Below are 11,101 nucleotides of genomic sequence, written 5' to 3' on the forward strand. Positions count from 1 at the left end.
AGACTTGGTGCAGTGAAATAATTTACCTACATTCCCTCAAACTCTGTCACACATTCTGAGTATTTAAAAGAGTCTCTTATCACTATATGTCTATGTGAAGTCTCATAACAGTTCACAAATTTGTTTTATCTGCCGATGTGATTCCCTAAATTGCACTCTCTTCTTGTAATCCATTTTAATTATAGTTTTGCTCCTTTAAAAATGTTATTTCTATTACTCTGAACACTTTGTCATTTATCTGTATTATCACTGTGCAATGCATGTCATTGTGCTGTTTATTTTTTATTTTAATAGCTAATGCTCATCAAAAAATGTTAAGTAAGTAGTTGTTATTGGTTTTAGAGATTCCATCTATGTTTCTATTATAGCACTTGCTATGGTTTTTGTACTTTGATTTGTAATTAGGAGTTTTTAATTCTACCTTTTTTTCTTTTTCTTTTAATAGCTCAAGTTTATTTTGTTGGGTCATGTGACTTCCAGTATTACTGATTTCCTGTCCCGTTTTCAACAATTCCTTTGCATTTGATCCAGTGAGGATTGCCTTTTGCTGCATTTATCTTGGCTGTGAATCCAGCCCTTAGTGTCCCATGTTCACAGTCATTGCTTGTGTGTAGAAGTTGACTCACAGATATTCACTACGTGTATTATATTGTGTCATCTTACATCCTTCCCAAGGGCAAAAATCTTTTGCAATAATGGAGGTTTGGGCTGATGAACAGTGGCTGCAGAACTTTTGGATGCTCAAGTCCACATTCCTGCATCTGTGTGCAAAACTCACCAAAATAAAAGCTACACTGACAATGGAGAAGCAAATATAGATTGCACTATGGGGACCTGCAACACCAGATTCTTATTGGTCAATATCATAAATATAAAGGGAAGGCTAACCACCTGTAAATCCCTCCTGGCCAGAGGAAAAAACCCTTTCACCTGTAAAGGGTTAAGAAGCTAAAGATAACCTAGCTGGTACCTGATCATAATGACCAATGAGAGACAAGATACTTTCAAAGCTGGAAGGGGTGGGGGAAAAACAAAGGTTTTCTCTGTCTGTGTGTTGCTTTTGCTGGGACCAGAGCAGGAATGCAGGTCAGAACTCCTGTAAAGGGCTAATAAGCAATCTACTTAGATATGTGTTAGATTCTGTTTTGTTTAAATGGCTGATAAAATAAGTTGTGCTGAATGGAATGTATATTCCTGTTTTTGTGTCTTTTTGTAACTTAAGGTTTTGCCTAGAGGGATTCTCTATGTTTTGAATCTGATTACCCTGTAAGGTATTTACCATCCTGATTTTACAGAGGTTATTCTTTTACTTTTTCTTTAATTAAAATTCTTCTTTTAAGAACCTGATTGCTTTTTCATTGTTCTTAAGATCCAAGGGTTTGGGTCTGTGTTCACCTATGCAAATTGGTGAGGATTTTTATCAAGCCTTCCCCAGGAAAGGGGGTATAGGGCTTGGGGGAATTTTGGGGGGAAAGATGTTTCCAAGCGGGCTCTTTCCCTGTTATATATTTGTTAGATGCTTGGTGGTGGCAGCAATAAAGTCCAGCGACAAAAGGTAAAATAGTTTGTACCTTGGGGAAGTTTTAACCTAAGCTGGTAAAAATAAGCTTAGGGGGTTTTTCATGCAGGTCCCCACATCTGTACCCTAGAGTTCAGAGTGGGGAAGGAACCTTGACAGTCAGAGGTCTCTCTACTAAACCAAGGTGGAATGGATTTCTTTAATGTAAGTAGCAAGAACATATTGTTAAAGATCATTTCACGTTCAATGCTCTGTTAATACCTCTGCAGTCACAGAACAAAGTACTGTAGTATTACTGGTTTCAGAGTAGCAGCCGTGTTAGTCTGTATTCGCAAAAAGAAAAGGAGGACTTGTGGCACCTTTGAGACTAACAAATTTATTTGAGCATAAGCTTTCGTGAGCTACAGCTCACTTCATGGGATGCATTCAGTGGAAAATACAGTGGGGAGATTTATATACATAGAGAACAAGAAACAATGGGTGTTACCATACACACTGTAACAAGAGAGTGATTACTTAAAGTGAGCTATTACCAGCAGGAGAGCGGGGGTGGGGGGGGAACCTTTTGTAGTGATAATCAAGGTGGGCCATTTCCAGCAGTTGACAAGAACATCCAAGAACATCTGAGGAACAGTGGGGGGGGCGGTGTAGGAATAAACTAGGGGAAATAGGTTTCAGAGTAACAGCCGTGTTAGTCTGTATTCGTAAAAAGAAAAAAGAAAAGGAGTACTTGTGGCACCTTAGAGACTAACCAGTTTATTTGAGCATGAGCTTTCGTGAGCTACAGCTCACTTCATCGGATGCATAGCATATTGTGGAAACTGCAGAAGACATTATATACACACAGAGACCATGAAACAAAACTTCCTCCCACCCCACTGTCCTGCTCGTAACAGCTTATCTAAAGTGATCATCAAGGAGGGCCATTTCCAGCACAAATCCAGGTTTTGTGCTGGAAATGGCCCTCCTTGATGATCACTTTAGATAAGCTGTTACGAGCAGGACAGTGGGGTGGGAGGAAGTTTTGTTTCATGGTCTCTGTGTGTATATAATGTCTTCTGCAGTTTCCACAATATGCTATGCATCCGATGAAGTGAGCTGTAGCTCACGAAAGCTCATGCTCAAATAAACTGGTTAGTCTCTAAGGTGCCACAAGTACTCCTTTTCTTTTTTCTTTCTAGGGGAAATAGTTTCACTTAGTATAATGACTCAACCACTCCCAGTCTCTATTCAAGCCTAAGTTAATTGTATCCAATTTGCAAATTAATTCCAATTCAGCAGTCTCTCGCTGGAGTCTGGTTTTGAAGTTTTTTTGTTGAAGGATAGTCACTTTGAGATCAGAAATCGAGTGTCCAGAGAGATTGAAGTGTTCTCCGACTGGTTTATGAATGTTATAATTCTTGACATCTGATTTGTGTCCATTTATTCTTTTACGTAGAGACTGTCCAGTTTGACCAATGTACATGGCAGAGGGGCATTGCTTGCACATGATGGCATATATCACATTGGTAGATGTGCAGGTGAACGAGCCTCTGATAGTGTGGCTGATGTGATTAGGCCCTGTGATGGTGTCCCCTGAATAGATATGTGGACACAGTTAGCAACGGGCTTTGTTGCAAGGATAGGTTCCTGGGTTAGTGGTTCTGTTTTGTGGTGTGTGGTTGCTGGTGAGTATTTGCTTCAGGTTGGGGGGCTGTCTGTAAGCAAGGACTGGCCTCTCTCCCAAGATCTGTGAGTGTGATGGGTCATCCTTCAGGATAGGTTGTAGATCCTTGATGATGCGTTGGAGAGGTTTTAGTTGGGGGCTGAAGGTGATGGCTAGTGGCGTTCTGTTATTTTCTTTGTTGGGCCTGTCCTGTAGTAGGTGACTTCTGGGTACTCTTCTGGCTCTGTCAATCTGTTTCTTCACTTCAGCAGGTGGGTATTGTAGTTGTAAGAATACTTGATAGAGAGCTTGTAGGTGTTTGTCTCTGTCTGAGGGGTTGGAGCAAATGCAGTTGTATCGTAGAGCTTGGCTGTAGACAGTGGATCGTGTGGTGTGGTCTGGATGAAAGCTGGAGACATGTAGGTAGAAATAGCGGTCAGTAGGTTTCCAGTATAGGGTGGTGGTTATGTGACCATCGCTTATTAGCGTCCAGGATGTGGATCTCTTGTGTGGACTGGTCCAGGCTGAGATTGTTTCTGGTTCAGTATTACCAACTGCAATTTCAGTTCCGATGTTTTCCTCTGATGTGCTTTAAGCAGCTAATGTTGGTGGCTCTTTAAATGGTTTTAAATGCATGATACTGTACATAGTTCCTAAAAATTTTCCTTACATGGTTTGTAATTTCACTCTCTTACCCTCAACAGTCATAATTGTGTATGGTCCCCGATAGCTAGGTTCCAGTGGTCCTCCTTTTCTTGTTCTCTTTCTAGCATTCAGTAACAGAACACAGTCCTCGACATCAAATCTTATTTCCCCATACAGCGTGGATTTCTTCAATGTGATATATTATTGCTTCCTTACCACACACCAGGTCATTGGGTTCTTACAGTAAGATGTTTTCTATTGTACTTCTGGATTATGGTCACTAAATGTGGTATTATATAAGAGATTTGTAACACACCTGGGTAGCAGTGGTATAATTTCCTGTGTTGTGGGTTTTCAGTGAGTTCAGTGCATGCAAAGGAAAGTGGAATGTGAATGTAACTCTTGACATTCCAAGAACTGAGTATTTAAAAATAAAATGCTACTGTGAAATTCTGTTATTAATGTTACTTGAAAGAATGCAGTTTGCAATGATTTGATCAATGAATTCACAATATGCTTTTCTCCTGTATGTTAGACATTACACATGAGAATATGTTAATGGATTGTTTTTTGAGAAGTCATTATAAAATAGTTGAAATTATCACATTACCAATACAACTTGTACATATATTTAAACTCACAGATAGCATTGATGCAAACAAAAGAATTGTTAATAATTGACCCCTTGTGTGATGAGATGAGATATGAAAGAACATGTCTGAGGAATTGGAGGTGATTTTTAAGATACTTACTTTTAGTGTACATGAACTGTTAATGTGAAAATATTTAAGGAATGTAACAATAGTGAGACTAATATCTTCCTGTTAGCCTCAAAGAAAAATTGAAACAGCATGTACTTGTACTGAATGTGCTTACTAATGGACTTTGAGTGGACTTTGTGTGATTTGAGTCTGGCTAAACTACTTCATAGAATGTGGACACAAAACAGTAGCATGTTGCATGAGTGCAAAGGTGTTATCAACATGGGGCACAGCAAAGCAGGTGATACACTGTGTAAGAGTGCGACAGTAATATGAAAGCACGTGCGCGTGTGTGTGTGTGTGTGTATATATATATATATATATATATATATATATATATATATACATGAGCAATAAGTCATGGCAATCATTAAGTAAATAGAGATAGAAAGGAGAAAGGATGTGTATCTCCGTACAGAAACTGTAGAAAGAAGGGGGGAAAAAAAAGGGGCTGGGGGAAGAAAAGCTCATTTACACAGTCCACTAATGTACTCTCTAAAAATTTCAGAAACTTCATCAAACAATTAACGAGCAACTCCCCATCTGATTGGAAGAGTAAAATTGTTCAGCATAATAGACAAAGTGATGGTCACAACTGCAGACCACTCATCTTAAAGGTTTTGAATACCAGATTGCCATTATCATCTGTTATTTATGTGTAACTATCACGGGTGGAAGTAAATGCTGCCGATTTCTGGTGCGCACTGTGCCAGCATCCTTGCCAAGGTGTGTAGGGTGGGGTCTTGGGTCGAAGGTGCAGGACTGAGGGGCCAGATTCCCCCAGCCAGCCCTTCCTGACAGCTGCTGCTGCGGTGGCAAGGAGCCCCAGGCCCTTTTAAATCGTCGACCCTCAGGGCAACTGCCCCTTTTGCTCCCCCACTGTTGGTGGCCCTGGTATCATCCAGCAGCGCTGCCGGACCCTATGGCAGGGCCGCAGATGTGGGGAGAGATAAAGGGGGCAGCGACCTGAAAGCATAAAGCACTGCCACAGCAGCACTGTAAGGTCAGCCCTGTACAAGCTGGAACCGGTGGCCAGTTCTTACCGGCATGCTGGCCCGGCCCACTTTCACCTCTGCTAATTATGATCTTTTTTTCTAAATAGAAGTGTTGTTAGTTTGCAGAAACGTATTTGCAGCAGAAAGACATCCGTTCAGTAGAAACATCACAAGAGGCTAATACTGCGTTTAGAAGACAAATAGCAATTGTTCTAATGAAGGAGTCGGGTAATAACTTTCTCCCATGTACTATAGACTCGTTAGGCACGTAGATAACCGGAAAAGTGGAATTATGTTACATAACAGACCGTTATCTTAATACCCCTAAAGTGGGGTATCTCACGGGTTTGGTTCTGTAATGGTGACTATTCGTCATTAATATCTTTAATTACCAAAAAGTTGGAATGGGGTGAATGGTTGCTATTGCTAGACCAGTTAAATAAAATTGGATACTTTTATATCCAGATGCAGTAAAGTAAAACTTTGAGAAAATACGACTCACGAAAAAGAAAAAAATATGTTCAAACCAGTGACTGGATTTAAATATTGAGAGTAATTAATAACTCAGGATCTGCATTTAGAGTGTTGGTCGTAACATAATCAGCATTTCATTGCACTATATTGATTTTTCAGAAAGCGTGGAGGACTACCGCATATACTGCAACCTTGTCAGTTGTGAAAAGAAAAGTGGAGGATTGCACAATGGTAAGAAACATAGAATTGTATCAGAAACACATGCCATAACCTGCTTCGGAATCAGGATTCTTGTGAAAATTCCACAACAGGAAACATTTCCATCATGGTGATAGGCCAGTGGTGAGCAAACTGCAGTCTGTGGGCCACATCTGGCTGGCAGGACCGTCCTGCACGGCCCTTGTGCTCCCGGCCGTGGAGACCCCTCCTCTTCTGTCCCCCCTCCCCCGCAGCCTCAGCTCGCCACGCCGCCAGCGCTCTAGACAGCGGGACTGTGCGGTGGCATGGCTGGCTCCAGCCATGAAATGTTGCTGCCAGTCCTGGTGTTCTGAGTGGCATGGAAAGGGGGCGGGGAGCGGGGGTGGTTGAATAAGGGGCAGGGGGTCCTGGTGGGCAGACAGGGAGCAGCAGGGGGTGGTTGGATAGGCGTGGGAGTCCCGGGGGGCGTCAGGGGGCGGGGTGTGGCTAGGTGTCAGAGCAGTCAGGGGACAGGGAGCAGGGGGGGTTGGATGAGAGGTCGGGTTCCCAGGGGTCGGTTAGGGGACAAGGAGCAGGGGAGGTTGGATGGGTCGGAGTTCTGAGGGGGGCAGTCAGGGCGTGGGAAGTGGGAGGGGGCAGATAGGGGGCAGGGCCCAGGCTGTTTGGGCAGGCACAGCCTTCCCTACCCATCCCTCCATACAGTTTCAGAACCCCGATGTGGCCCTCAGGCCAAAAAGTTTGCCCACCCCTGTGATAGGCATATCTTAGGTAATGCTTACATGTGGAAGGAATAGCATGAGTGAATGGAAAGTATGTGTAACATTATAACCTCTGTGATTTCATTTTCTCAGTTGTTATTTATCAAACATCCAGTGTGATTCTTGCAAGAGGTGGGCACCTATGCCCTGCATTCCAGAAGGAACCAATCACGAAATCCTCACTGATAAGAAGAAAGAATACAAGTGCAAAAAAAGTGCATAGTTCAGTTCTTTATCAGAAAAATGACATGATGTGTAAATAGTTGTTGTTAAAAACATCTTTGAACAAAAAGCTATTTATTTATATACCAGGTTATAATAAAGTTTTTAAAATTTGAAAAATACTTCCCTGTATTTGTGTCCATGTGTATACAGATGCAAATTATACAGGCAGCAAGAAGGGAGGGAATTGTGAGTGTTTTCGACCACAAAACCCCATCCCTCCAAATTTACCACTTCTGGACCAGTGACCAGTGGCTCCCAGCACCTCCTGCCCACCAATCAGCACCTCCCCCTCCCTCCCAGCACCTCCTGATCAGCTGTTTCGTGGCGTGCAGGAGGCTCTCAGAGGGAGGGGGAGGAACGAGGGTATGGCAGGCTCAGGGGAGCACTCCTGAGCAGTGAGCACACCCTGACCCACTGGAAAGTGGGCGCCTGTAGCTCCAGCCCTGGAGTGGGTGCCTATACAAGGAGCCGCATATTAACTTCTGAAGAGCCGCATGTGGCTCCGGAGCCACAAGTTAGCCATCCCTGGTCTGTAGCCTGAGAAAGGATCCCAGACTTGTAGGCAGGAGGGGGGCTTGGATGACTTACACCAGGAAGCAGCATAGATGTTGATTAGTACACTTCAGGTCTGAGTTTTCTTTACCGGTCATAAAAAGTAGGGTAGAAAAAGAAAATACATTGTCACTGAGGCTTTAACCAAGTACAGAGCAGCAGAGCAAATTTGCCTGTTTGTAGACTCTATAGTTAGAGTAGAAGAATGAGAACAAGATTTTCAAGAGTGACTAGTACTTTTGGGTGTCCAACTCAAGTCACCTTAATGGGGGGGGGGTGTGATTTTAAGGAAATGTATTTGAGTATCAGCCTTCCAAAAAGCCCAGTTAAACCATCTCAAGATGGGTACCCATTAATTTGGGAATCGGTATTTATTCCCTAAAATCTTGGTCTGTGTGTGTTAGTCTACAAATGTAAAGCATACTTAGTGAGATCTGTTCCTTTTGAGTGATTGTGCAGAAGCAGCTGTTGGAGAAGAGGAGCTTATCAAATTGAAATTTTATACTAAATTATAAATATTCAGTGTTTGGCATGTTAATGTTCACCTTCTGAAGTTTTTTGTGTTTTTTAAATAATTTTAATAAACCTTTATAATGATATAGAAATAACCACCTTGCAAATGACCATGTGAATTGAAGCACTGAGTCTTAATTCAGTGTCCCAGACAAAAACTAAGATGTAGTTAAGTTTGAAAGTGTTGTCTATTAAAAACATATTATACACACACACCCACCCACCAACCAGCTGGAAAGCTCAAGGGGATAATTAATAGCCCTTTGAACCTGACCTCCCCTCCCCCCACCAGTGTCAGTTTATGGCCTACCAGGAAAAAAATTGGGAGGAATATTTAAAAGAATAGAAAACTTGCCTTATAGCGTTATTTAGTTAACGAAGAGAAGCTTAAAGGATGACTTGAACTCCTCCATAGCCCTTCCCAAGCCTGTTGGAAAAAGAAGGCAGGCTGGTGTCAGGGTAGCAGCTGAACCTAAAACTTGGCCAAAGTCATCCATAAAAGGAGTCCTGTGAGCCAATTCCATACAGATGGGACGAAGGCGAGGAGAAGGAGAAAGGATGATTTGATTACAATCTATAGGTACCTACATGGTGAACAAATACTCAGTAATGGACTCTTCAGCCTAGCAGAGAAAGGTATAACAATCCAATGGCTAGAAGTTGAAATTAGACAAATTCAAACTGGAATGACAAAATTTTAACAGTGAAAGTAATTGACCATTGGAACAATTTACCAAGGGTCATGGTGTGTTCACCATCACTGAATTTTTAAATCCAGATTAGATTTTTTTCTAGAGGATCTGCTTTGGGAATTAGGTCAGACTAGATGATCATAATGGTCTCTTCTGGCCTATCAACTATGTCATAGTTAACACCTCATACTAGAAAGTCACGGAAGTCAGAATTAAATCCTAATCTCAATTCTGCCCAGATCTCTACTCGATCTCCCACTACTGACTGAAAAAACAGAGTTGTCAGATGAAATTTAATTTTCTCCAACTAAGGAATAGATTATAAAACTTAATACAGATTTTAGTTTTATGATTAGCTCATAACCTTTCTACCTATACCAGAGAGAGGGAGTCTGTCTACAGATGAAGAAAATGTAAGCAGAAGTTAAAGGCAGATTCTCATAACCTTAGGATCAGAGCTCAAAAAGCCTCAGTAGAGGACACATGACAGTTGCGTGCTAGTGTCTTATAGCTTATGTAGCATAGAACATAGAGAATGGACAAATAGGAATTTTTCCACACCTTCTCTTCGTATTACTTGACTTGAGTATTGCCCTGAGGAAAGAGGAACAGGCAGTAAGCAGCAAAAGGCACAAGTAGGTAGCCCTCCTAAGCATATACACTAGCTGCCCTTTCCCTCAGTGGGTATATGAGATATACTGGTGTCTCTAGCAGATACTTAGAAGAAGGAATCTCCAACCTATTGCTAAAGTGCAGGTGTCTGAATAATATCAGGAATATGAGTGGGTTTAGGACAGTGCAATGTCCAACCCATATTAAAAGGATGGATAAGGTGAACTGGATCACAATGGAATGGTATACTGTCTTTGGACCACAGGTTGTGGTTGATTCTCTATCACTGGAAATTTTTAAATCAAGATTGGACTTTTAGGGGGAAAAAAAACCTATAAAATACGCACACTGCAGTTCAACCACAGGTATTGGATTTGAAATAGGATTTAATTCAGGGAAGTCTAATGGTCTGTTATGCAGGTCACCTTAGATCACTGATACTCAAACCTGTGTTTCAAGAGCCAAATTAATGATCCATCATTACCCAAAAGAGTCACAGTAGTGTGAATTCATTGTTTCATTTACTATTTTTTATATATAATATTCTCACAGTGAAATGACTGACCAAGTATTATTTTATCAACTACAATTGATTAACAACATAGTAAAAGCATCCTGATTAATAATTACATCACACTATGTTTTAATATCATGTGCTGCAAAGAGCAACAGGAGACACATTAAAGAGCCACTTGCAGCTCATGAGCCTCAGTCTGAGGATCACTGCCCTAGACTATCACAGCTGGTCTTCTGGCCTTAAAATCAATGAGATGCTGTGGAGTTTAAACCCCATTTGGTACAGAAAGGAGTACTTGTGGCACCTTAGAGACTAACAAATGTATTTGAGTATAAGCTTTTGTGAGCTACAGCTCACTTCATCAGATGAAGTGAGCTGTAGCTCATGAAAGCTTATGTTCAAATAAATTTGTTAGTCTCTAAGGTGCCACAAGTCCTCCTTTTCTTTTTGCGAATACAGACTAACACGGCTACTCTGAAACCTGTCATTCGGTACAGAGACGTTAAGGTACTGGTATCTCTTGAACACAAGCAGGTGGACTAGAGGAGCAGGAGGCTTGTGTCCATATGGTGGGAGTGTAATGATACACCAGGTTAGTATGTAGATGTGTGCTGGTGATAGTCTGTAGTTCATAATGGAAAAGGAGATGGAGGAGTATGGTGAATGGAACTAGCAGGGTCTTATAGCCTATAGGTGGAAGGAGAGTTGGCTTATGAAGGTTAAATTTAGAATCTCAATTTGTTAAAAAGTGAGGAAACCCTAATGTTTAACATTTTTAGTGCAATATTCTCAATTTTTACATAATTTAACAGAATTTTTGCCTAGAAGTTTCCTTGTCAGTGAAAGTATTATTCATACTCTTAAATTTGTAAGTTGTTTCTACTTCTAACTTGATATGCTTTCTCATGAGTCTAAGGGACATCCAATGTAATCAAGTATTTTAGGCTTGATGCAAGTTGAAGCTTTGCCAGCATAAACAGAGAAGCTTGTTAACT

The sequence above is a fragment of the Natator depressus genome, chromosome 1 (genome assembly GCF_965152275.1).
Source record: "Natator depressus isolate rNatDep1 chromosome 1, rNatDep2.hap1, whole genome shotgun sequence".
Lineage (NCBI taxonomy): Eukaryota > Metazoa > Chordata > Testudines > Cheloniidae > Natator > Natator depressus.